The sequence below is a fragment of the Pseudonaja textilis genome, chromosome Z (genome assembly GCF_049901715.1).
Source record: "Pseudonaja textilis isolate UNSWEBS1 chromosome Z, rPseTex1.2, whole genome shotgun sequence".
Lineage (NCBI taxonomy): Eukaryota > Metazoa > Chordata > Lepidosauria > Squamata > Elapidae > Pseudonaja > Pseudonaja textilis.
In genome coordinates this window covers 2,363,382-2,390,860 of record NC_142008.1, presented here as the reverse complement: position 1 = coordinate 2,390,860, position 27,479 = coordinate 2,363,382, and the positions used below count along the sequence as shown (strand labels likewise).

Below are 27,479 nucleotides of genomic sequence, written 5' to 3'. Positions count from 1 at the left end.
GATGTACCCGGTGTTTAGCAGATGAAGAAAGAAAGAAAAAAAAGACTTGAAACTGACCGGAGCAGGATGTCTGCATGGTAACAAAGACACACACACACACACACAGACACACACACACACGAATCTATCTGTCCTTTTGCAGATGAAGAAAAAAAGACTTGAAACTGACCGGAGCAGGATGTCTGCATGGTAACAAAGACACACACACAGACACACACACATACACACACAGGAATCTATCTGTCCTTTTGCAAACAAAAGACAAAGGGTTTCCTTCAATATTTGGCTCTTCTTTCCTTGGAATGAATTTAGAAGTTGCATTTTTTGGGGGCGGTTGAACTGCCGAGGGGAGGGTGTGGGGGAGAGACTCCTTTGAGAACAGGGGAGGCCTGCCAAGTGATAAGGGGGAGATTGGGACCCTTACATCATCTGGAAAAAAAAAATTGAAACAAAAAAGGATTTTGGAAGCCATGCCAAAGCAAGCGGCTGTGCTGGAATTAAGGAATTACGGGGTTATAAAAAAAAGAGCTGTCGGAAGACCTGTTTTAAGGAGAAGGCTCATTAAAGTAGCTTCCTCTTTTTCCTGGCATCCAGTCCTTGACGGTTAGAACAACGAAAGGATTTTCTTCCAGAAGTTGTGGATCCTCCATCACAGGAGGTTTTTAAGAAGAGACTGGACAGCCGTTTGTCTGGAATGTTATAAGGTTTCCTGCTTGAGCGGGGGGTTGGACTAGAAGACCTCCAAGGACCCTTCCAGCGATTCTATGATTCAACCAACCTTAGTTGCACTTGGCTTGCTTTCCTCTCTCCGTAGCCGGTACCAGGCGGTTATCTACACATTGTATAACGACTTTGTTGTGTGGCCCTGGGTGACTTTGGACTGGGAGTCGTAGCTAAGGCACAGAAGGCAACTGGGTGACTTTGGGACAGACCCTCCCTCTCAATCCTGCAGGGTTGTTGCTATGTGTGAAACAGCCAGGAAACAGGAGCACAGGTAGTCCTCAACCTATGGCCACAACTGAGACCGAAGTTTATGTTTGCTGAGTGAGCCTGGCCCCGTTTTACAATTTTTCTCGCCGCGTTGGTTAAGTGAATCCCTGCAGTTGCTAAATGAGTCGCACAGTTTGTTAAGTGAATCTGGTTTCCCCACTGACTCTGCTTGTCAGGAGGGGATCACGTGACCCTGGGAGACACTGCGACCGTCATAAATAAGAGTCAGTTGCCAAGCATCTGAATTTTGATTATGTGACCAAGGGGAGATGCTGCCACGGTCATAAGTGTGAAAAAAAGAGAACCTATACAAGTTGCCAAGCAAGATGCCAACATGCCAGGCACCAAAACAGGCCAACTTGCAATGAAGACTAATTTGTGGTTACAAATACTCCTCCACTTACGACCATTTGTATAGTAACTTTTTTCAGCAGTGAAAAAAGTGATTTATGACCATTTTTCACACTTATGACGGTTGCGGTATCCCCCTTTGGTCATGTAATCAAAATTCAAGCCCTTGGCAACTGACTCGTATTTATGACGGTCACAGTGTCCCAGGACCACACAATCCCCTTTTGTGACCTTCTCACAACCAGTCAATGGGGAAGCCAGATTCACTGAACGACTGTGTTACTAACTTAACTACTGTGATTCATTTAACCATAGTGGCAAGAAAGGTCGTAAAATGGAACAAAACTCACTTAACAACCGTCTCGCTTATCAGTGGAAATTTAGGACACAATTGTGGTCATAATTGGAGGACTACGTCTAATTCAACATGGAGGATGTCGGGTTCACTCAATGACCACATGTTCCACTTAACAACTGCAGTAAAATCTGGCGTGAAACACTTAACATCTTGCTTTGCAACATAAATTCTGGCCCCAATTCTGCACATGTGGGGACTAACTGTAGGTTTCTAAAAATAATAATTCAACAACTATTTTGAAAAACGCATCCTTCGGAATCGAAACGTAAAATCATTTTTAGAGTTTGTTTTGGATTCTGCAGGACTTTAAAGGCCAAAATAAAACATTTAGTCTTAAAGGTGACTGGCTGGATTTCAGGTTGAAAAATTAAGAGCCGGTACAATTAGTCCTCAACTTATGACCACAACTGAGCTCAAAATTTCCGTTGCTAAGTGAGACATTTGTTACGTGGGCTTTGCCCCATTTTAAGGCCTTCCTTGCTACAGTTGTTAAGTGAATCACTGCAGCTGTTAAATGAGTAACATGGACTGAATATGGCTTCACTTTGCTTGTGAAGAAGGTCGCAAAAGGGGACCGTGTTACCCTCCCAGGTCATAAATATGAGACAGTTGCTAAGCAGCTAAATTATTATCACATGACTGTGGGGATGCAGCAATGTCCGTAAGCATGGTCATAAGCCCCTTTTTTCAGTGCCGCTGTAGTGCTGTCTAACGATCACTAAACCAATTGTTGTAAGTCGAGGACTAGCTGTGAGCTCCGATGTGGGAGGCAGCACCAGCTCCGCGTTTGGACAGGCCGAGCCAGAAGAGACCGAAGAGAGGAAATGGGGAACAAGGAAAGGAACTATATAAAAGCAGAATAAACAAAGGACGGACGGAGATAAAAGCAGGAAAAAAGACGCTGCGGGAGGCTGGCTAGACAATCTGCCAAAGAATTAACTGCAAAGTTATTATTATTTCTTTTTCATTTTCGGCAGTTGCAACCGCGAGGAGGACGTAAGCCCCAGACTTTCCAGCAAGCAGCGCTGACAACCCTGTTACACTCCGTGTAATCCTCATTTTACGACTGTTCGTTTGGTGGCCGTTCGAAGTTGCAAGGGCTCCCAAAACAGTGGAGTTTCTTATTGCCGCGGGTCCAGATGGGGGAGCTCCAGATGTACAAAGGAAAGAAGGCAAGGAAAAATGGATGGATGGAAGGGAGAGAGAGAGAGAGAGGAAGAAAAGGAGGAATGAGAGGGGAAGGGAGGAAAAGGGCTGGAGTGAAGGGGGGAGAGGGGAAAAGAGGGGAAGGAAAAGGGAGGACGAAATGGAAGGTTTTCTGAAGGTTGGATCACTGGAACCGGGCTAAATTTTAAGGAAGAGGAAAGACAGATGAAAGGAAGGAAAGAGAGGGAGAGGGAGACAGAGAAGAAAGAGAGAGAGAGAGGGAAAGAAAAAGGAAGGAAGGAAGATCAGTGGAAGGAAAGGGAAAGAGAGAAGAAAACATAAGAAAGAAAAAGAGGAAGGAAGGAAGAAAAAAGAAAGGGATGGAGGAAGGAGAGAAAGGTAAGAAGGAAGGGATAAAGATCGAAGGAAGGGAAAGAGAAGAAAACATAAGAGAGGAAGGAAGAAAAAAGAAAGGAAAGAAAGGGAGGAAGGAGAGGAAGGTAAGAAGGAAGGAATAAAGGAAGGAAGATCAAAGGAAGGAAGCGAAAGAGAGAAAACGCAAGGAAGAGAGGAAGGAAGGAAGAAAAAGAAAAGGGAAGGAGGAAGGAGAAAGGAAGGGTGAGAGAGAAAGAAAGAAAAAGAAAGATTAAAGGAATGAAAGGGAAAGTGACAAAGAGAAGAAAGGAGAGAAAGGAAGAAGAAAGAGAGAGAGAGAGAGAGAAAGAGAGAGAAAGAGAGAAAAGAAAAAGAAAAAAGAAAGATGGGAGGAAGGAAAGAAATTTTATTTCTCCTGGATAAACTGGTTTTAAATGATCGACCTACCCAGTATGTAACTGGCTGGACTGGGAGGTCTGACTCAGTTTCCCTCTCCTTCCTCTGCAAGCCGGAAAGACTGAATCAGACCCGTTTTATGTCCTGGCAGGGGTCCAAGGGATTGCTCTGGAGTATCAAACGACCGATGGTTCTTCGTGACAGATAGTCCTCGACTTACAACCATTCATTTAGCAACTCTTCCAAGTTATGACGGCATTGAAAAAAGTGGCCAGCCATCTCACTTACGACTGTTGCACATCCCCACGGACACAGGATTGCAACTCGGGCACTTGGCAACTATCACGTAATTATGACGGTCGTAGCATCTGGGGGGCGGGAGGGTGTCACATGATCAGCATCTGTAATATTCCTGGCCAGCTCCCGACAAGCACTCAATGGAGGAAGCCGTATTCATTTAATGACCGTGTGGTTCTCTTCAGAACTGCCATGATTCACTTAACAACAGTGGCAAAACAGCTTGTACAATCAGGTGCACCTCACTTAACAACTGCTTTGCTTTGCAACAGAAGGGCTTCAGCCGTGGTCGTAAATCAAGGACTCCCTGTATTTTTCAACAGGCATTTTCAGAGCTAGTGCCTCTGAATTTGGAAGTTCCTCTAATCGCCATTCCTTCTTTTAGGCGCCCAAGTGATACAGCTGGTCCTCAACTTACAACCGTTCATTTAGTGACCGTCCAAATCTTACAGCGCCACTCAGAAAAGTGACTTACGGCTGTTTTCCACACTTACAACCGTTGCAATGTCCCCCACAGTCACATGATCGACCTTCAGATGCTTGGCAAGGCAACTGGCTCATATTTATGACGGCTGAAGGGTGGGGTGATGTGGTCCCTTTTTGCAAAGCAAAGTCAATGGGGAAGGCCAGATCCATTTAACAACCTGCCTCGCTTAACAACCCTGGCGAGAGAAATCGTAAAACAAAATTTACTTAAACCACTTTCTTGTTTAACAACAGAAAGGCTGGGCTAAGGGCGGTCGTTAAATCGAGGACGACTCTACGGCAGGCCTTCAGCACCAAAAATAACGCAACCCGCCCAGAGCAAAGAATATATTTAAGTATATATATGCATATATATGTATATATATACACCAATCGACCTGTTTGCTTTGGGGTAAGGCAGCCGCGTGCAAACGGCCTAAAAAAAACCCCAGCATTTGATGCTGTCAGAGTGAACAGGGCGCCCGTCCAATGGTTCGTTATCTTTAGCTGTAATTGTTACTAATTAATTACGATCACCGGCACCGCTTGTTAGCCCTGGTGTTTCGAGTAGGAGGCCAAAGGGTGGAAATAGAAACGGGACAGACTATCTCAGGGTTAATGAAGACCAGCAACCTCAACGGAATCAATCCAGACTGACTGGCCGATGTGGGGCAGATTTCCCCGAGGGCAGCGATCCGAAAGTGACTCCGCTGGCTCATCGATCGTCCGCAACCCGCCTGCGCCGGTCAGCGGAGCATTAAACCCACCGAAGGGACCCTTGAGGGAGGGAGGAAGCATGAGAGGCGATTCCAAGCCCACCAGACAGCATGGAAAAATTGTATGTTTGCTCTTTTGGGGAATACAGTTAATCCTCGATTTATAACGCCTCACTTAGTGACTGTTTGAGCATTGAAAATAGTGACTTAGGACCATTTTTCACACGATCATGGAAGTATCCTCATAGTCATGTGATTTACATACAGTTTCTTGAGAACTGACTCACATTTATGACGGTCGCATGTCCCGGGGTCATTTGATCCTCATTTGCGACCTTCGATGGGGAAGCCAGATTCACTTAACAACCATACTAGTAACTGGACAGCTGCAGGGATTCACTTAACAATGGAGGCAAGAATGTTGGTAAAATGGGGCAAACCTCAATGTCTTGCTTAGCAACAGAAATATTGGGCTCCATTGTGGTCGTAGGTGGAGGACTATCTGTAAACATGTGGTGGGCAAAATTATGGGTAATCCTCAGCTTACGGCTACAATGGAGCCCCAGATTTCTGTTGCTACGTGAGACACTTCTGGAGTGAACTTTTGCCTCATTTTACAACCTCAGTTCTCGTCATTAAGTGAACCACTGCAATTGTTAAGTGAGTAACACCGTTGTTAAGTGAATCTGGCTTCCCCATTGACTTTGCTTATCAGAAGGTCGCAAAAGGGGATTGCATGACCGCCAGGGACACGGCGACCGTCATAAATACGAGTCAGTGGCCAGGCATCTGAACTTTTTGATCACGTGACCACAGGGATCCTGCAACGGTTGTTAAGTATGAAAAAGGATCACAAGTTTGTAACTTTGAATGGTCACTAAACGAATAATTGGAATTCAAATATTATCTGTATTGTTTTTGTAAGACAGGTCTTCCTCGAGTTGCAAGTTCAGCCACATTCAAGGTTTCTGTCTGAAAAAAACTTCTCCTTTGAGGCGCAGAGTTTGTTTCCTGCCCTTACAAACATCCAACGAAGATTTATTTATTTACGTCCACATTTAGATATCACCACAACTACAGGCTGACTCCTGGCATTGTTTATTCATTTCGAAAGCCTGCTATTATGCAAGAAATGGGCCAAAGTAACTGTAAGATAGTCCTCGAATTACAGCCACAATTGAGCCCAAAATTTCGGTTGCTAAGCGAGACAGTTCTTCAGTTGAGTTTTGCCCCATTTTACAACATTTCCGGCCACAGTTGTTAAGTGAATCATTGAGTTGTTAAGTGAATTACATGGTTGGTAAATGAGTCTGGCTTTCCCCATTGATTTGGCTTGTCAGGTCGCAAATGTTGGTCATAGAACCTGGGACACTGCAACCATCATAAATATGAATCAATTGTGAAAAGTTTGGAGTTTGATCACCTAACCATGGAGGTACTGCAACGATTGTAAGTGTGCAAACAGTCACAAGTCCCATTTTTACCAGCACTTTTGTAACTTTGAATAATCACTAAATGAACGGTTGGAAGTCAAGCACTGCCTGCATTAAACTACCTGTATTTGATGCCTGGTTCTCAATGACTGTGGCCATATGATGTTAACTGGCAATTACAGCTGTAAGTCAGGATGGTCGTAAAATGAGTCATCACCTAACTGGTTGGGTTTTATGAACCTTTTTCTGCCGCAGTCTTTAACCGAACACTGCGGTCACTAAGCGAACCGCTAGGAACCCTTTTTTTTTTTTTTTTGCTGGAAGCCAGAAATAAAACTGGAAGTAAAAGTGTTCAAAGTTACAACAGCACTGAAACAAGTGACTTATAACCGGTCCTCACACTTATGACTGTTTCAGCACCCCCATCGTTACGCGTTTGGTAACCAGCTTGTATTTACGACGGTTGTGTTGTCCTGGGGTCCTTTGCGACCACCCCGACCGGATTCTGATAAACAATGGAGGAAACCAAACTCGCTTAATGACTGCACATTTCACTTAACAACCTTAGTATTATTAAGTATAACAGCTGTGACCAAAAAAGAAAAAAAGGAATCATGCAGGAATGAAATAACAATTGCCTTGCTTAGCAATAGAAATGTTGGGCTCAATTGTGGTCGTAAGTCGAGGCCTGCCTATAAACCCCTTTGAGAACAGAAAACGTCGACAGATTTTGCAACCTTCAAAGCTATGGCAAGCTTCTGCTGGGTAGCCTTGAAAAATCGTTCCCCCCGCTTCCCTCCCGCCCCCAAAAAAAGTGAGATAATTTTGGGGATCTTTGCCAAGCTGCACACCCAGAAAAAACGGCAGCAGACCACAAAATGACAATGTTTTGGGTTGTTTAGACAGAGCGATGCAAAACACCAGAGAAGCAAATGTCAAAATATTTGGTCTGGAAAGCAGCTAACTGCATATTTCAGAGCAAAATTTAGATTTTTCAGCAGACAAACTATCATTAGACAGAAAATGCGAAAACTTTTCAGGGCCGAGGAAAGATAGATTTGCACCCTTGGAAGAAAGAATGTTCTCCAAAAATGGGACCTTGCCGAGTTAATATAAAATAATAGTTAACGTTTGCAAATAGCCTTCAACTTATGGCCACAATATGAGCCCAATTTTTTTCTGTTGCTAAGTGAAAAAGTTGTTAGGTGAATCCTGCCTCCTCCTATAGCCTTTCTTGCCACGGAGGTTAAGCAGATCCCTGCAGTTGTTAAGTGAATCAAGTGGCCATTAAGCGAATCTGGATTTCCTCGCTGACTTTGCTTGCTGGAAAGCTGCAAAAGGGGATCGCGTGACCTTGGGAGACCATAATTGTCATAAAAACGAACCCGTTGCCAAGCCCCCAAATTTGGATCACATGACCATGGAGAAGCTGCAGCGGTCCTAAGTGCGTGGACCAGTCGTAAGCCACCTTTTACAGCGAAAACAGTCACTAAACGAAGGGTTGTAAGTCGAAGACAGCCTACAGTTAATATGTATTATTTTATTACATTTATATGGCTTTTCAGTTCGCTGAGCAACCCTGCACAGCTAATACACCCAAAAACATCCACAGAATCATAAGATTCTATTCCAGGGATGCTGGAGGTCATCTAGCCCAACCCCCTGGCTGGGGAATTCTGGGAGTTTCAGTCCACCCATTTCAAATGGGCCCAGTTTGCAAAAACACTGCTTTAGAAAGATGTGTTAAAACAGATTCTACCTTCAAGCCAGATACAGGTAAGTCCTCGACTTACAGCCATTCATCTAGTGACCGTTCAAAGTTACAACGGTACTGAAAATAGCGACATGACAATGCTCATGATCAAAATCTCAGTGACACGACAACTTTCATGATCACATGAGCAAAATTCAGAAGCTCGGCAACTGACTCGTACTTATGACGGTTGTGGTGTTCCTAGGATCTTGCGATCCCCTTTTTGCGACCTTCTGACAAGCAAAGTAGATGGGGAAGATGGGTTCACTTAGCAACCACAGTGATTCGCTTAACAACAGTGGCAGGAAAGGCTGTAACACGGGGCAGAACTCACTTAAAACTGTCTTGCTTAGCCCCAGAAATTTGGGGCTTAATTGGTGGTTGTAAGTCGAGGACGATTGTTGTGCTGTTTGCCCACCTCCCAAATTTTGATCAAGTGACCGTGGCAGTGGCCGTAAGCGAGAGGACCCGTTGTAAGTCACTATTTCCAGTGCCGTCGTAACTTCAAACAGTCACTAAACGAAAGGTCGTAAGCCGAGGACTACTTCTCCTGCCTACCACGGTGTCCCCCCCCACCAAAAGACATTAAAGGGATTACCCCCACCCCTGTCCAAGGGTGGCCGGCTGCTCCATGAAATTCCTTGCCAACAAAAACACCCCTCGGGATGGGCGGGTGAGAATAAAAATCAGGAAAAATTGCTTTGCGATTGTTTCTTTTTTCCTCTGTTCTCGGTCCAGAAACGCCACTAAAAACGAACGGCGCACAAAAGGAAGAGAAAGAGAGAGAGAGAGAAAAAAGAGGGCTTTCCTCCCCCAGCTCAGAAAAAAAGAAGAAGAAAAAAAATTCATTTATTTTTATTTATTTTTTTGGGCAAGCCATTTTCTCGTTTTCCTGCAACGGCGCTGGGAAAGCAGAAGGTCTGGGTCGCGTTAAACGCCTCGGGGGAAACTCGTTGAGCCCTTCGTGTCGCTCCCGAAACTTAAATAACAGGAAATAATTTCTCCTATCTGGCAATTTCGCTGAGTTCCCACCCCGATTTTTAATTACACGGGGCTCTTCCTGAGGATTCCTTTCGGACGAATTATTAAAGAAATGGAAGGAAACGGAGGGGCGTTTAATAAGAGAGCTGAGGTCATCGCCCCCCCCACTCCTCTTCCAGGCATAGAACTGGGGTGGGATCCCAGACGCACAGCTGGTTTTTGCAGCTGATCCTCGACTTACGACCGTGAGGGAACCCTAAATTTTGGTGGCTAAGCGAAATAATTGTCATGAATGAATCCACCGATCGAAGTTAAAAAGAAACAATCGATAAGGATGATTCTCTTTCTACTCCAGGACCATAAATGGGGCTCGGGGGGTGGGGTGGGGGGGTTATTGCTTGCAGATAGCCTGTTCCCAGGGGTGGGATTCTACCAGTTTGCACCTATTCGCTAGAACCGGTTGTTAACATTCTAAGCAGTTCATTATTAGAAGAAATTACTGGGCTAATCCTGTAAGGAAGGCAGGAAGAAAACATTCTGGTGTTGCTTACAGAAACTGCCTCTACATTATCCCTTATTACGTTCTTGGCAGGACTAGACTTCCTGTCTCAGAAACTTCTCTGGAGTTTTTTTCCCCTCCTTCGCTAGTACTTTGCTTGTCTGGAGGGACCATTCAAAGTTACAACAGCACTGAAAAAAGTGACTTATGACCATTTTTCACACTTACGACTGTTGCAGCATCCCCCCCAGTCATGAGAGGCCAGGCGAGGAGATGCGAGTCTAGATGTGAGTGATATTGAGTTGGCCACACCCAGCCAGTCACATGACCACCAAGCCATGTCCGCCCAGTCACATGACCACCAAAGCCACGCCCACCACCTAAGCCACACCCACAGAACTGGTTGTTAAAAAATTTGAATCCCACCCCTGCCTGTTCCCCACTTTTGAAAGAGAGAGAGAGAGAGAGTGAAAGAGACTAGGACCGGATTTCAGATGGTCCTTGACTTACGACCACAACTGAGCCCAACATTTCCATTGCTCAGCAGGATGTTTGTTAAAAAGTGAAGTTCACAATATTTCACGGCCTTCCTCGCCAAAGTTGTTAAGTGGATCACTGCCCATTGTTAAGTGAGTCACATGGTTGTTAAGCGAATCTGGCTTCCCCCCCATCAACTTTGCTCGTCAGAAGGTCGCCAAACGGATCATGTGACCCTGGGACACTGCAACTGTCATAAATACAAATCAGTTGTCAAGCATCCAAATTTTGACCTCTGGGGAATGCCGTGACAGACATTAAGTGTAAAAAAACGGCCCTTTTTTCCAGTGTGGTTCCAACTTCGAACGGTCGCTAAGCAAATGGTTGCAAGTCGAGGACTACCTGTAATGGGGAGAGAGGAAAAGGTAGATAGGAGAGGCATTTAAACTGAGGGAAGGAGCAAACTGGCAATGCTCGAACCCAGACCCTGGAGGAGAAGGGTTCTCCGGCATCTTCCGAAGAAGGTTGGTGGGATTATAGTTTTCAACGGAGGAATGGGCATCTGATCAGCAACCCTTTAAACACGGCAAATGGTCCTCAACTTATGACCTAGCAACCGTTCGGAGTAACAATGGCCATGAAAAAAGGCACTTGGCAACCAGTCCTCGCACTTATGACCATCGCAGCATCCCCGGCGTCCCATAATAAAATTTGGATGCTTAGAAAGTGGCAAGTCCTCGATTTACAACAGTTCACTTAGTGACCCTTTAGAACGCTCTAAAAAGTGACTTACGACCGTTTTCTCATACTTACGACCATTGCAGCATTTCCCCACAGTCACGTGATCCAAATTCAGACGCCTGGCCCCCTAGCGTGTATTTATGACGGTTGCAGCGTCTCCCGGGGATCATGTGATCCCTTTATGCAGACCTTCTGAAGGCAAAGTCAATGGGGAAAGCCAGGCTCACTTAACAACTGCTGTGATTCACTTAACAACGGTGGCGAGAAAGGTGGTGAAATGGGACGAAACTCACTGGTGAAAACTGTCTCGTTTAGCAACGCAAATTTTGGATTCAGTGGTGGTGTGACGCCTATGTTGTTCCGGACAAAATGGCTTGTGGTCGTAACTCAAGGACTACTAGAACTACTAATCCGTGGAACGACTTTGCCTCCAGAAGTTGTGAATGCTTTAACACTGGAAGTTTTTAAGAGTGGGATTGGACAACCATTTGTCTGAAATCATTGAAGGGTCTCCTGCCGGACCAAGGGGTTGGACTAGATGACCTCCAAGCCCCCTCCCAACTCTCTTAGCCTATTCTATAATATTCGGCCCCTGCCTTGACATATACATGTGCAAACACACCTATTTCTATGGGGATACTCGGGGTTGACCTTTCCCAGACACCATATTCCCTGTGGCCATTATTCTCCCCGCCAACACAGATATTTGGCGTGCGCACCGCCCAACAATTTCCCACACATCTGTCCTAGAGAATCGTCTGCCTTCTCCCTCCAGCATCGCCCTCCCCTCAGGCGTGCAAGAGAGGAACAAGCCAGCATCTGATGCGCACATATCTCTGTTTGCTTCCCTCTGGAAAGAAAAGGACTCTCCAGATCGTCCTTATTGAGCCCAAAATCTCCGTTGCTAAGTGAGACAGAGGTTAAGTGAGCGCTGCCCCTCTTGCCACTGTTGTCGAGTGAATCGCTGCAGTTAGTGACATGGTTGTTAAGTGAATCTGGCTTCCCCATTAACTTCGCTTGTCAGGATCGCACTGACCCCGGGACACTGTAACCGTCATAAACATGAGCTACCAAGTATCTGAATTTTGATCAAGTGACCCTAGGGATGCTGTGAGGGTCGTAAGTGTGTAAAACGGTCATAAGTCACTTTTTTTCAGTGCTGTTGTAACTTCAGTCACTGAATGAGTGGCCGTATGTCAAGGACTACCTATACATTTCCCCACCCCCATTGCTTGTATGGTCCAAGCAACCCTAATATCCTTCTGCCTTCATTTTTAAGGGAGGGTGGGGCAAAATTTAACAAGAAGAGTTGGGGTATCCATTGCACCCCCCAAAATGCTCATACAACCACCACCCCATAAAAGCTCAGGCTCTGTTTAGATTTGGACCCCACACAGTTAGGGGGATGGCCTCCACCATGCCAGGCGGTATGGTTGCACACACACACACACACGCAAGCACGCACTCTCAACCTTGCCAAATTTTAAGTTGGGTTCCTAGAATTCATCGATCAATGAAAAACAGCAGGTCCCTCAGGAAGTGCAGAATATTGGGGAAAATGAAAAGGTGAAGATGTGGATGGAGGTGGAGAAGAAGGAGGAGGAGGAGAAGTAGGAGGGGAAGGGGAAGAGGGAAGAAGAGGAGGAGGAGAAGAAGAAGGGAAAGAAGGAAGAAGTAGAAGAGGAGAAGAAGGAGGAGGAGGAGGAGGAGGAGGAGGAGGAGGAGGAGGAGGAGGAGGAGGAGGAGGAGGAGGAGGAGGAGAATGGGAAGAGGGAAGAAAGAAGAAGAGGAGGAGGAGGAGGGGGAGAAGAATGGGAAGAGGGAAGAAGAAGAAGAGGAGGAGGAGGAGAGGAACAGGAAGAAGAGGAGGAGGAGGAGGAGAAGGGGAAGAAGGAAGAAGAGGAGAAGAAGAAGGGGAAGAAGGAAGAAGTAGAAGAGGAGAAGGAGGAGGAGGAGGTGGAGGAGAATGGGAAGAGGAAGAAGAAGAAGAGGAGGAGGAGGGGGAGAAGAAGAAGAAGAAGAAGAAGAAGAAGAAGAAGAAGAAGAAGAAGAAGAAGAAGAAGAAGAAGAAGAAGAAGAAGGAGGAGGAGGAGGAGGAGAATGGGAAGAGGGAAGAAGAAGAAGAGGAGGAGGAGGAGGAGGAGGGGGAGAAGAAGAAGAGGAACAGGAACAGGAAGAAGAAGAAGAGGAGGAGAAGAAGAAGAAGGGGAAGAAGGAAGAAGAGGAGGAGGAGGAGGAGGAGGAGAAGGGGAAGAAGAAGAAACAATTCAACTATGTTGACCATGAATGTCTTATTGGAAGATCTGAAGGACCAAGTTGGGGATAAATCAGCCTGGAGAAGATTCCAGGTGGTCACCAAGACTCAACACCAACAGGATGGACCATCACTCAGAGAGAAAACTCAGGATCCCTTGAGAAGTCCATGATAATGGGAAAGGTGGACGGAAAGAGAAGAAGATAAACAACGTAAATAAACTCAGTTATGGTGGCAACCACCCAAAGACCTCAAGAACAAGCCTGAAGACAGATTCTCCTGGACAACGTCCGTCTATATGCCCACCGAGAGTCACCTCCAAATTGCTACGATTAATTTTAATTAATTTTTAAGGGTTAATAAATCTGAAACGAATAAATTGATACGAAAGAACAAAAACTTGAGGGGATCTTGCCCGCTTTCAAAAGTATCATACGTTCAGGGAGTTCACACTTTCTTCCCCTCCATAAACTGTGTCCAATTTATTTAGCGTTTACTTCCATTGTTAAAAAAAAAATCTTCCCGCTGATGTACGACAATCTCTCTGCCGCCTATTCTCATAGATCAAAAAAAGGACCCGAAGAATCACAAATCATAGAGTTGGAAAGGACCACAAAGGGTAGAGGTTCTCCTGCTTGGCCTATGAGTCCTCTAAGCCCCTTCCAACTCTGTGCCATATCCATGACACCATATGATTTCCATCCTTCGTTTGAAGACCCCACTGGTGATGGAGAATTCCCCCAGTCCTGTGACCATTTGTGGTCTCAAGAAGTTCTTCTGAACCTCATTCTTCACCATTGCAACACCTTGAGTCTGATTCTACCTTTTGAGGCAAAAAATCCAGAACGGGTGCACTCCCTTCTCAGTGTGACAAACCTTCATGTATTCAACATTACCTATCATATATTGATTTTTTAGGTCATAATTGATTGATACATTGCATTATGTGGTTAGCGCTTCTGTATTTTGATCCGGCTAGTCAAGAATTAAAACAAAATTCTACTCTCATCGCATCTCCAGCTCAAACTTCTCCTTTAGAGACTTCAAAATACCCAAACCTCAATTTTTCCTTGCACGGTTTGGGTTTTAGACCCTTAAACTGTTGGGCATCTTTGAAATGGCTCCGATTGGACAATATCCTTGTTGGTGCCAAAACTGGACAGTTGTCCAATTGGGCTCTGTCCTGGGAGGGAAGAAAAGGAGGATATGGACATCCTGAGGTTTAAACTGTACATGCACCCCGTTTTACAATTTGCATAATTTGCAAATCTGGTTAACATTCAATGTGATCAAAAGGTATGTAGCCATGGAAAGTACAGATGGATATTTGCACCTCTTACACCGGGAGAAAAAAAAAACAGTTCAAAAATGTGTAAAATGAATCAATAGAATAGAATAGAATAGAATAGAATAGAATAGAATAGAATAGAATAGAATAGAATAGAATATAAATAATACAATATAGAATACAATATAGAAAATAGAATAAGGAATAGGAAGATAATGGAATATAGAATAGAATAGAATAGAATAGAATAGAATAGAATAGAATAGAATAGAATAGAAACCAGAGATCTTTTTATTGGGAATCTTACCTGATACATATAGTAAAGACTTGAAATACCTGATTGTATTAACAGCGGCTACGATTGTATTTGCTAAAAACTGGAAAAATGAGAAAATACCATCGCAGGAAGAAATTATTAAGAAAATATTGGAATGTGCTGAAATGAGTAGATTGACATTTGAAATTAGAGAACAAGAGGATAAACCATTTTATAAAATTTGGGACCTTTTCTACCAATGGTTAGATAATAAAATACAATAATAGAATATCTAGAATTCTAGGAAATAATGAATATATAAAGATATATTTCTTTTTTTATATATCATATCTATAATAATGTTTTTAGGATAGATTTGGTATGATTATATGATTTGTTATAAAATAAATTAAGTAAATTATAGTTATCTTGCAAAGTGTGAATGAATAAAATTATAGTCAAATTATTGTTTAATAGTGATACCAGGGTATTTAATTTCTGATTGATAATATGAGTTATTATGTAATATAACTGTAATTGAGACTACGAAATGGATGCACAAAAAAATGGTAAACCAACCGACACAATGCTTGCATATTTATGAAAGAAAGCCAGATGTCTTCATGTTTTGTTTGTCTTTAAAAACCAATAAAATTGTTTTTCAAAAAAAGAATAGAATAGAATATGGAATGGAATATGGAATAGAATAGAATAGAATATGGAATAGAATAGAATAGAATAGGGAATAAGGATCAAATAAAACAGCACAGAACAAGGAATGGAATGGGAACAGAATAATAAAATAATAAAACAAAATAAAATAAAACAACATAACACAACCAATGCAATTGAATACAACGCAAGACGCCTCTAATTCCTCAAATTATTCCTTAAAACAAAATAACTAAAATAAAATCTTTATGGACCTGTCCAATTTTTAGAAAATTGCAAGGGTTGCAGATTCCAAGGGTCACAAATTGCGAAGATTGCAAAAATTTGGAGGATGGCACGGAGGGGACGTTAAATTGCAAAATTGTTAAGAGAGATTCCGAATAGATTTTGCAACCAGATATTCGCAATATCGAACTATTTGAATTTGAGGCGATTGCTTTGCTGAGACCTCCCTCCTGAGCAGAGAAGGGGAAGGAGACACCTGGCAGGTAAACCTACCTTTTCCTGGAAGATCTGGGGATGGAGCACCTCAAGGCGAAGCCAAAGAAAGAGAGAGAGAAAGAGAGAGAGAGAGAGACGATGTGTGATTCACAACATGCGTCCTGAAGCTGATACACCAGCAGGCTCGAGAGAAAGACAGCAGGGATGTTTCCTGGAGGTATTTACATAGATGTCTCTGCGCACACATACACCACACACACACACACACAACACCGGAAGAGCCAGCCAGCCACACACTCACATGCACGGGCGCACAAATGCTGGAGCAAGTTGAGTTTGCGCATCATTGCTTCCAGGTGGGATCTGGAAAAAGCATCTCAAAGCAAGGAATGTAAAGAGATGTCCTTAAAGCATCTGGGCTTCTTCTCAGCCTCGGCCCCTGGAAGAACAGGGGGACTTCGACTCCCAGAATCCTGGCCAGGGGATTCTGGGAGTGGAAGTCCACCCTCTTAAAGCACGTTTGCTGGGGGATTCCGGGAGTCCTCCCCGCTTAAAGCATGGCTGGCTGGGGGATTCTGGGAGTTGGAAGTCCTCCCTTCTGAAAGTATGTTCGCCAGGGGATTTTGGGAGTTGAAGTCCACTCACCTTCCAGTGGCCAAGTTTGAGAAATACTTTCCTAGACCTCATGTAGATGTAGAGTTCAGACATGAAGCGTGTGTTTGTATATTTGTGCGTTTGTGTGTCTGTTCACATGTGTCTATTCACGTGTTTAATGGCAAACACTTGTTAAACATCTATCGGCACCCCCTCCAATACTCAAGATAAACTAAAAGTCACACAGTAGAGATAGATAGTTCTCAACTTATAAACCCCAAATTTCTGTGTCTAAGCAGGACAGTTGTTAAGATTGAGTGTTGCGTTTTACAACCACAGTTGTTAAGTGAATCATTGCTTTTTTTTCCCCAGTGCTGCTGTAATTTCAAAAGGTCACCGCGTGTATGGTTTTAAGTTGAGGACTACTCATAGCAGCCTTTTAAAAACTAAACCCTCGCAAAGAAATGTGGATTTTAACGTAGATCGAATAAGCCTCGCTTGCGATAAAGTGAGCTGTCTCGAACCCAAGACCGGACCTGGTTCCCAGCATCCATTTCTTTCACGATCTGCTCCAAAAAAAAAAAAAAATCTCTGATTTTGATGGGTTTCCTAACAGGTTATAATGCCTACTATGATATTTCTCTCTTCTGTGAAAACGCGGCCTTCTTTCAAAGCCAACAATATCTGGTCTTGGAGTCCCAATTAAAAAAATGCTAGCAGAAGCCTGGATCAGCCTCTTGGTCTGAGCGGTGCCAAACAAACAGGTCCTTGTTGGCTGCAAAGCGCCTGACGGTGCGTGGACGGAGCAATCTCCAGCTCCCATCTTGCCCAAGAAGAAGGGTGGAGCCAGCAGAAGGGAGGGTGTGGGGGTGAAGGCCTAAAATAAAGTAGAATTTTAAAAAATGAAGAAAATGAAAAAGTAAAACAAAGTGAAATAAAATAATGAAGTGAAATAAAATAAAATATTAACACATACTAAGCTAAATGAATAAAATAATGAAATGAAATAAAATATTAACACATACTAAGCTAAATGAATAAAATAATGAAGTGAAATAAAATATTAACACATACTAAGCTAAATGAATAAAATAATGAAATAAAATAAAATATTAACACATACTAAGCTAAATGAATAAAATAATGAAATAAAATAAAATATTAACACATACTAAGCTAAATGAATAAAATAATGAAATAAAATAAAATATTAACACATACTAAGCTAAGTGAATAAAATAATGAAATAAAATAAAATATTAAAACATACTAAGCTAAGTGAATAAAATAATGAAATAAAATAAAATATTAACACATACTAAGCCAAATGAATAAAATAATGAAATAAAATAAAATATTAACACATACTAAGCTAAATGAATGAAATAATGAAATAAAATAAAATATTAACACATACTAAGCTAAATGAATAAAATAATGAAATAAAGTAAAATATTAACACATACTAAGCTAAGTGAATAAAATAATGAAATAAAATAAAATATTAACACATACTAAGCTAAATGAATAAAATAATGAAATAAAATAAAATATTAACACATACTAAGCTAAGTGAATAAAATAATGAAATAAAATAAAATATTAACACATACTAAGCTAAGTGAATAAAATAATGAAATAAAATAAAATATTAATACATGAATAAATGAATAAAATAATAAAACAAAATGAAATAAAAATAATTAAAATAAAAAGGTAAAACATTAAAAAATAACATAAAAACAGAACAAAACAAAAAATATAAAAAATATAATAATAAAATAAGGTAAGAAAACAAAATAAAATGATACATAAAATAAAAAAAGTAAATAATAAAACAAAACAAAACACAATAAAGATATCCCAGAGAGACTACCAGCTCGGTCTTGAATTAATAAGCAGGTAGAGGTACTCCTCAACTTAAGGCCGCTGTTTGGATTTCTGTGGCTAAGCAAGGCAGTTGTTAAATGAGTTGTGCCCAATTTGATGACCTTTGCTTGGTCATTAAGCAAATCACTGCAATTGTTGTTAAGTGAACCGTGTGGCTGTTAAGCAAATCCAGCCTCTCCTCATTGACTCTGCTTGTTGGAATCCGGCGGGGAAGTTGCAAGCGGGATCACATGACCCAGGCACCGGGCAACTGTCGGCGGTACATGTCGATTGCATCACGTGACCCTAGGGATGGGACGCTGCTAATGGTTGCGAGTAGGATGATTGGTTGTAAACCACTTAAGAACTATCTTGTTTAACAACATCAGGTTCTGGACCCCACTGTGGTCATAGGTTGAGGACTACCCATACTAAATTTTTGTAAACCCTCCCCAAGAGGGGACCATCTATAAGGTTTAGGGGCAAAAGAACCCCAACTCTTACGGAATAATTAGACAGTTGCAGGTAGCCCTAAACTTGCGATCACAAGTGAGCCCAAAATATCCATTGCTAAATGAGACATTTGTTAGGTTAATTTTGCCCCACTTAACGACCTTCCTTGACACTGTTGTTAAGTGAATCACTGAAGTTTTTAAGTTAATGCCAAGGTTGTTAAGCAGTCCGGCTTCCCCCATCAACTTTGCTGGTCAGAAGGTCGCAAAAGGGGATCGATCATGTGACCCTGGGACACTGCGACCGTCATCAGTATGAGTCAGTTGTCAAGCATCTGAATTTTTACCACATGTTACCATGTTCGTAAGCGTGAACAACGATCCTAAGTCCTTTTTTTTTCAATGCCATTGCAAATTCGAATGGTTACTAAACAACCTTTTGTTGAGGACTATTCACTCGTACTGTTTCCCAGAGGACAATATGAAAATGCATCTCCTTAGGGAAGCACTATGGTGGACGTGGTTAGGTGGGCGTGGTTAGGTGGGCGTGGTTAGGTGGGCATGGCCATGTGACTGGGTAGGCATGGTTTCTTTTTGTTTTTTGCAGCAACAATCCCGCCCCCATTTTTTTTTGCCTCCTGGGCGAAGCGGTAAGACAGAGGGATCCTGGCGGAGCTGATCATCGGAACAGCTGATTGTTGGCAGAGGGAAAAAAATACCTTAAGGCGTGACTGGGCGGGGAAGAACACAGTCAGCGATGTCGCGCATTTGCGATAAGGACTGACTGGGCAGGGAGGGGCAGGGCAGACAGAGAGGGGCGGGGCCAGCCAGGGGCACAATTTGCAGTTCTCTGAAGTGCGCAGAATCATAACGACCGGTTCTATACAACCAGTCTGAACCGGTAGAATCCCATCCCTGAGTACAGTTAATCCTTGACTTACAACAGTTCATTTAGTGACCGTTAAAGGTTACAACAGCTCTGAAAAAATAACTTGTGGCCACTTTTCACACTTAACGACCCCTGCAACATCCTTTAAGGTCACACGATTAAAATTCAGATGCTTGGCAAGTTGACTCGTATTTTATGATGGTTGTATTGTCACGTGGGGTCACGTGACTCCCATTTAGCAACCTTCTGACCAGCAAAGTCAACTAGATTCGCTTAACAACTGTGTGACTCACTTAACAACCGCAGTGACTCACTGAACAACTGTGGCAAGAAAGATCGTAAAATAGGGGAAAACTCCCTGAACGAATGTCTCGCTCAGCAATGCAAATTTCACGCTCAACTGCGGTCATAAGTTGAGGACTAACTGCCAACAACCACACATACTAACCTCGGTTCCTAAATGACCACCTCTGGAGCTGGACAGGCACATATCTGAGTGGGTGTAGATTCTCCTGTTTGAGCAGGAGGCTGGACTAGTAGACCTCTAAGGTCCCTTCCAGCTCATTCATTCTATTGTATCATCGTATTTTATTTGTTAAAGCATGGAGGGGAGGGGGAAGAGAACTTTCTGCTGCCCCTTCCCTTATTCCGAATGAAATTTCTGCCTCAGCAAAAAAAAAGTAAAATAAAATAAAATACAATAAAATTGCTTCGAATTTTGGGAAAGCCATCAAGAACGAAAGAAAGAATAGGTAATTATCCTTCTTTGTGTCATCGTCCCTCTTGCGAACAATGGAAGAGGTCAGTTCCTGTGCCGGCCAGCAAACGGCCGTCATTTCAATAGGTGGAAACCAGGCGTATCGCAACACCCAGTTTATGAGTCAAAGCGAAGCAATGTGGGGTCTACGAACCCCGATGCCCTCCAGAGTCTTAATGGACTGGAAAACGGCGGCAGGAAATCCACCAGTCCTAAAAGGCTCTTTCGTCCTGCCCGAAAAGGGCTTTGGATTTTCCACCGCTGGAAATCTAAGTTTTTTGGCCAGGGAAAGGGGGGGAGGCGTTAAGGGTCCCTCCGGCCAAGGGGGGGAGAGGCTGGCAAGGATGTGGAGTCCTGGATGCAGGAGCCTGCCATTCATCTATCCATCTATCCATCCATCTCATCCATCCATCCCATCCATCCACCCACCCATCCCATCCATCCATCTATCACATCCATCCACCATCCATCCATCCATCCGCCACCATCCATCCATCCATCCACACATCTACCATCCATCTATCTACTATCTACGCTCCCATCCTCCATCTACCATCCATCCACCCATCCACACCATCCACCGCCATCTACCATCTACATCCATCTACCATCTACCACCATCCATACCATCCATCGCCCATCTACCACATCCACCACCACCACGCTCCACCATCCATCCACGCCATCCATCCATCACCATCCATCACCATCCATCCATCCATCTATCTACCACCATCTACTCCATCCGCTGCTGCTAATCCACCACCACTGTCTGCCATCTGGCCATCTACTTTCAACCATCCTGATCATCTGGAATCCATCCATCCAGTACCATCCATCCATCCTATCAACCATCTATCCATCCACTGCACCTATCCATCCATCCATCCATCTATCCATCCATCTACCATCCATCCATTTGCATCTGCCACTGTCATCCACTACCGCCATCCTATCCACCATCCACATCCGCATCTCCATCTACCACATCATCTATCGATCCTTCCATCCATCCACATCTATCCATCTACTACCATCCATCCATCTATCCATCTATCCATCCATCCACTATCATCTATCATCCATCTACTACTAACCATCCACTGCTATCTAATCCTCTATCCAACCATCCTATCCATCTATCCACTACCATCTACCATCCTGTCCATCCATCTACCGTCTATCCATCCATCCATCCATCTGCACCATCCATCACGCCCATCCGTCCATCCATCGCTGCTACATCCATCCATCCACCACATCTACTATCCACCACCACTACCACCATCATCCACCATCTACTGTCCACACTGCCGCCGCTACCATCCATCTACTACTATCTATCCATCTACTACATCCATCCATCCACCATCTATCCACCACATCCACTACCTCCACCGTCCGCCCTCCACCACCACTGCACCGCCGCCACTACTATCCATCTACATCTATCCATCCACTACATCCACCACTCGCCATCCACTACTATCTACACCACCACTACTAGCGTCGCCATCCACCACTGCTACACCACCTCTATCTACTACTACCATCTACCATCCACATCCATCTACCACCACTACACTACCACTGCACTCTACCCCATCCATCCACCATCACCATCCCCACTGCTGCCACTATCCACATCCACCACCACCACTACCCGCGCCCCGCCACCACCACCATCCACTACCGCCACTACTACCACACCACTACGCACCACCACCCGCACCCATCGCACCACTACACCACACATCTATCTATCCATCCATCCATCTATCTACCATCCACCACTACACCACCATCATCCACCACGCCTCGCCACCACTACGCCATCCATCCACACCATCTACCACGTCGCCGCCATCCATCATCGCCACTACCACTACATCCATCGCGCTACTATCCATCTGCTACCACCACCACCACTACATCCACTACTACCACGCCACTACTACACTACTACCATCCATCACATCCACTACACTACCACTACCATCCACCACCACGCTACACCAGCCCACTATCCACCACTACCGCTGCCGCTACGCCACTACATCTACCACCATCCACCACTGCCACTGCTACCATCCATCCGCTACCACTATCTACTACCACCACCACTGCTACACCATCTATCTATCCATCCATCCATCCCTCCACCATCCACTACCACCACTATCTACTACTACCACCCATCTGTCTGTCCATCCGCCACCGCTACCATCACTACCACTACTGTCTGCTGCTGTCTATCTATCTATCATCTATCACCATCCACTACTATCCATCCACGTCTCCGTCGTCTGCTACCACACTGCCATCTGTCTATCTGTCCATCTGCTACCATCTATCTACCTCTATCTACTGCCATCTATCTATCTATCCATCTACCATCTGCTATCTACCACATCCATCCATCCATGCCCATCCGTCCATCTATCTACTACCACACTATCTATCTGTCTACCACCCTCCATCTACTACCATCTACATCCATCCATCTATCGCGCCACTACCATCCATCATCTATCTGCCATCCGCGCGTCCACCATCCATCCATCCATCCATCCATCCATCCATCTACTACATCCACTACCACTACTATCTACATCTATCCATCCACCACTGCGCCATCTACTATCCATCCATCCATCTGTCCATCTATCTATCATCCATCCACCATCCACCCATCCATCTATCTATCTACTACCATCTACCATCTATCTGCTGTCATCGCGTCCTGTCCACTGCTACTACTATCTGTCTGCCATCTACTGTCACGTCTATCTACCATCTACCATCTATCTATCTATCTATCTATCTATCTACCATCCATCTATCCATCCACTGTCTACCATCTATCATCTATCTATCCATCTATCCATCCACATCATCTATCTATCCATCTATCTATCTGTCTATCCATCTATCTGCCATCCATCCATCCATCCATCTGTCCGCGTCTGTCTGTCTATCCATCATCTATCGATCATCCCATCTATCCATCTACCATCCATCCATCTATCCATCTATCCACATCCCCCATCCATCTTCCGCTGCGTCTATCCATCCATCCATCTGTCCATCTATCTATCCATCTACCATCCATCCCATCTATCCATCTATCTACATCCATTCATCTATCCTATCATCTATCCATCTATCCATCCATCTATCATCTATCTATCTATCTATCCATCTATCTATCCATGAGTCTCTGGAAGCACCAAAAAAGGGCTTTCAAAGGACATATCAAACGTATCTTAAAAGAGCTGGATCCCCGAATGAGGGCATTTATATTCTATTTTATTCTGTTCCTCTAGTATACAAAGTCCTTGTCTCACGACCCATGTCGAGCACATGGCAGTAGTCCTTGCCTTCGAACTGTTCATTTAGTGACCGTTTGAAGTTACAACAGCACTGGAAAAAGCCAGTTATGGCTATTTTTCGCACTTACGATCGTTGCAGCATCTCTCAGGTCAAGCGATCAAAATTCAGCCGCTTGGCCACCAACTCATATTTATGACGGTTGCAGTATAACCATGTGTGTGTGTGTGTGTGTGTGTGTGTGTGTGTGTGTGTGTGTGTGTGATGTGAGGCTCCTTTCGGGACAAGACAACCAACGTCGATGGGGAAGCTGGGATTCACTTAATGACCGTGTGCGACTCACTTCACAACTGCAGGGTTTGCTTAACAGCTGCGGGAAGAAAGGGGGGGCAAAACGGGGGCCCAGCTCACGGAACAAGTTGCCTCGCTTAGCGGCAGAAACGTTGGGCTCCACTGTGGTTGTAAGTCGAGGACTTGTGAGCAGGGATTGGAGTCAACAGACGCACAACGTGCATTCGCACAAGGGCGTAATGGACTCGCAACCCGCAGTTGTGCAGGAGTTGCGAGTCCAGGAGGCTGGATTTGTGCCACCCTATCCTGAGTCCAGAGATGGCTGAAATTCTCTGTGGTCCAGAGAGACAAAAAAAAAGAATTTTTTTCTTCTCGCTGGCTGTAAAGTGAAGGTAACCCTGGAGGTGGGAAGCGAACGTTTGCAAACTTCTCCAAGTTTTCCAGCAGAGAAAAGGCAGGAAAAAGAGAGTTTTCCTTAGGGGTGTGTGTGTGAGGTGGGGAGGAAGGGTGGGGTCTGCAAAGGCCTTGGGGATTATTAACTGGCCGTTTGGCCAAAAGGCAGAAGCATCGTCTGATGATGCGAGGGGGACAAAAATACGTTTTTCTGGGGCTCAGAGCTGCTCCCAGCAAAGGGAAAGACCCTCCGTCACGAGCTCAGCCTGTCCCTGGTCCTTGCGGGCTCCCCCCACGCCCCCCCCCCCGAGTTGAGAGCCAGGAATCTTAGGCCTGGGAGGAGGGGGACGGGAGGAGGGGTTTCCTAGGGGGTCTCTGGCACATGGGTTTTGTGGTGCAGCACGGTGCCAGAGTTGCTGAGGTAGTTTGCTGGAGTTTGCTTCCTTCGGGTGTTTTTTAAATAATGTTTTTTTGGTTAGGGGTTTAACCCAGGAGGTAAAAAGAAACACCGACTCTTGAGGATGGAGAGAGAAAGGGAGAGAGAGGGAGGGAGGGAGGAAAGGAAGGGAGGAAGAAAAGAAGAAGAAGAGAGGGAGGAAAGAAGAGACGATGGGAGAAGGGAAGGAAAAGGGGAGGGATGGGAAGAAGGAAAGAGGAAGAAGAGGGAGGGAGGAAAGAAAAGACGATGGGAGAAGGAAAAGAAAGGAAAGGAAAAGGGGAGGGATGGAAAGAAGGAAAGAGAAGACAAAGAAGGAAAGAGGAAGAAGGGGGAGGGAGGAAAGAAGGATGGGACGAAGGAGAGAAAAAAACAGGAAAGGGAAAGGAAAGGAAAGGAGGAAGGAAGGAAGAGGGAGGGAGAACTAAGTTAGCAACGGAGGAGGGAGGAAGGGAAAAACAATAAAAGAAAAAACAGACAGGAACCTTCCTTTTCTTCTCCAGGAAAAATACAATTATAAAAGTATCTCACTCCGTGATTACCTTAAAAAAAAAAAAAAAAAAACTCCCTTTTCTCTGGGCTCCACGTTTTACTTTTGTGCCTCTCAAAAGCCACAAATCGTAGATGCAATTTCTCCCTCCTGCCTCTTGCAAAAAGTCTTGAAGATGTTTCCATGAATTTGAGAAGAAATACATGCGCAAAAAAAGTACATTTTTGTTTCTCTGAGTGCCTTTAGCTACAAATTAGTCAAGGCCAGTCCTCCCTGACTCCGTTTCTCACATTTGCAAGTCTGTCAATATTCAGACTTTTTGTCTTTTCCTTTTCGGAACTTGCCTTTGGGGTTTGTGCGCATGGCTGTGTCGTCCTTCCCCGAAGAGACGGAATTTACTTTTTGCCTGGACTTACGACCATTCGTTTAGTGAAAACGTCCCTTGCACCGTACAGAGTTTGCCTTAGGAGACTGCTGTGAAGAGCCATAATTTCAGGTAATTCTCCACTTACAACCTTCCATTTAATGACCATTCAAACAATACTGAAAACGGGGACTTATGACTTGCTTTTTCACACTTACGACTGATGCAGCGTCCCCCACGGCCACACGATCAGAATTCAGAGGTTTGGTAAAGTGACTCCTATTTATAACGGTCCCAGTGTCCCGGCGTTAAGCGACCCGTCTTTTTCCAAACTTCTGACAAGCAGTGGGGGAGCCAGATTCGCTTAACGACCATGGGACTATCTTAACGGTGGCAGAGATTCACTTAAGGACCGCGTTCCCAATTGAACAACCGCACAGATTGACAACCGCGGCAAGGAAGGTTGAAAAACGGGGACAGAACTCGCTCAACGAAGGTCTCACTTAAGCAATGGCGATCTGGGGCTCAGCTGGGGTCGTAAGTCGAGGACTACTTATATACAACCCCTAGAGAAGGAACATAGCGTATTAATTTATCTAAAAACGTCAGGCCTGTTAGCGCTTCCCTAGGCGGTCTCTAGCAGGGGTCAACTTTAACCTGGGAGGACTTCAACTCCCAGAATTCCCCAGCCAGCAAAAGCTGGCTGGGGAATTCTGGGAGTTGAAGTCCTCCAGGCTTAAAAGTTGCCAAGGTTGGACACTCCTGGTCTATAGTAAAACGCCAGCTTCTTCACACATTGCCAGTAACAAATATAACACACCACCATTGTCTTCGCTTTGCATGTGATGTTCCCATGCGAAGAAAGGGGAGGGGGAGAGGGGGCATCTCTGAGTCAATTGACTTGTCGAATTCGGGGCGCATGACTGGGCGATGAGTGATGGAATTACCACGGGACAGCAGAACGAAGCGTCTCTTTCTTTGAAGACTTTTTTTTGGTGTGGCGGTGGTGCAGGAAGGGGATTTCACACTCCATCTGTAGAGGGAGGCACCCACCCTCTAATTCCCCCCTTCAGACGTGCATCTGGGCTCCACACGAAGGGGCTGAGCACGAATGGCCACCACGTCCAAGTCAGATTGGCGGGCCATTTTTAAGTTTCAGGGTGACCCTTTCTCGGGGTTGAAAACTTCTCTTCTCCTCTTCCTATGGAGGCTCAAAACTAGCCCAGGTAGACAGGCAGACTTCGACTTATGGTCCCGGATTTATGTCACTAAGCAAGGCAGTTATTAAGTGAGTTTTGCCCCATTTGACCAGCCACCCGGCATGTTGGTTCAGTGAATCGCTGCAGTTGTAAAGTTAGTCACACGGTTGTTATGTGAACCTGGCTTCCCTATGGACTGTCAGAAGGTTGTAAAAGGGGATTACGCGACCACCCCCACAAGGACACTGCAACTGTCATAAATATGAATCAGTTACCAAGGGTCTGGATTTGGATCATGGGATCGCCCAAAGTCATCCAGGTGTCTTTCATGCCTAAGGCAGGACTAGAACTCACCGTCTCCTGGTGATTGGCCCAAAGTCACCCAGCTGGCTTTCGTTCCCAAGGCAGGACTAGAACTCACCGTCACCTGGTGACTGGCCCAGTCACCCAGCCGGCTTTCATGCCTAAGGCGGGACTAGAACTCCCCGTCTCCTGGTGATTGGCTCAAAGTCACCAGGTTTTTCTG

The 27,479-nt window shown here is 44.5% G+C and overlaps 1 protein-coding gene across 4 annotated transcripts in view; it reads right to left on the bottom strand.

Annotated features, from left to right (window-relative positions):
- Positions 1 to 27,479, bottom strand: part of GJC2 (gap junction protein gamma 2) — a 54,185-nt gene that overhangs the window by 11,707 nt on the left and 14,999 nt on the right. Inside the window, exon 1 of one of the 4 annotated variants that reach the window (XR_015740415.1) lies at positions 15,947 to 16,069. The exons of the other annotated variants lie outside the window; for them this stretch is intronic. The gene's annotated coding sequence lies outside the window, so the exon portion shown is untranslated. Of the gene's footprint in view, positions 1 to 15,946; positions 16,070 to 27,479 lie in introns of those variants that run through there. 4 annotated transcript variants of the gene reach the window in all.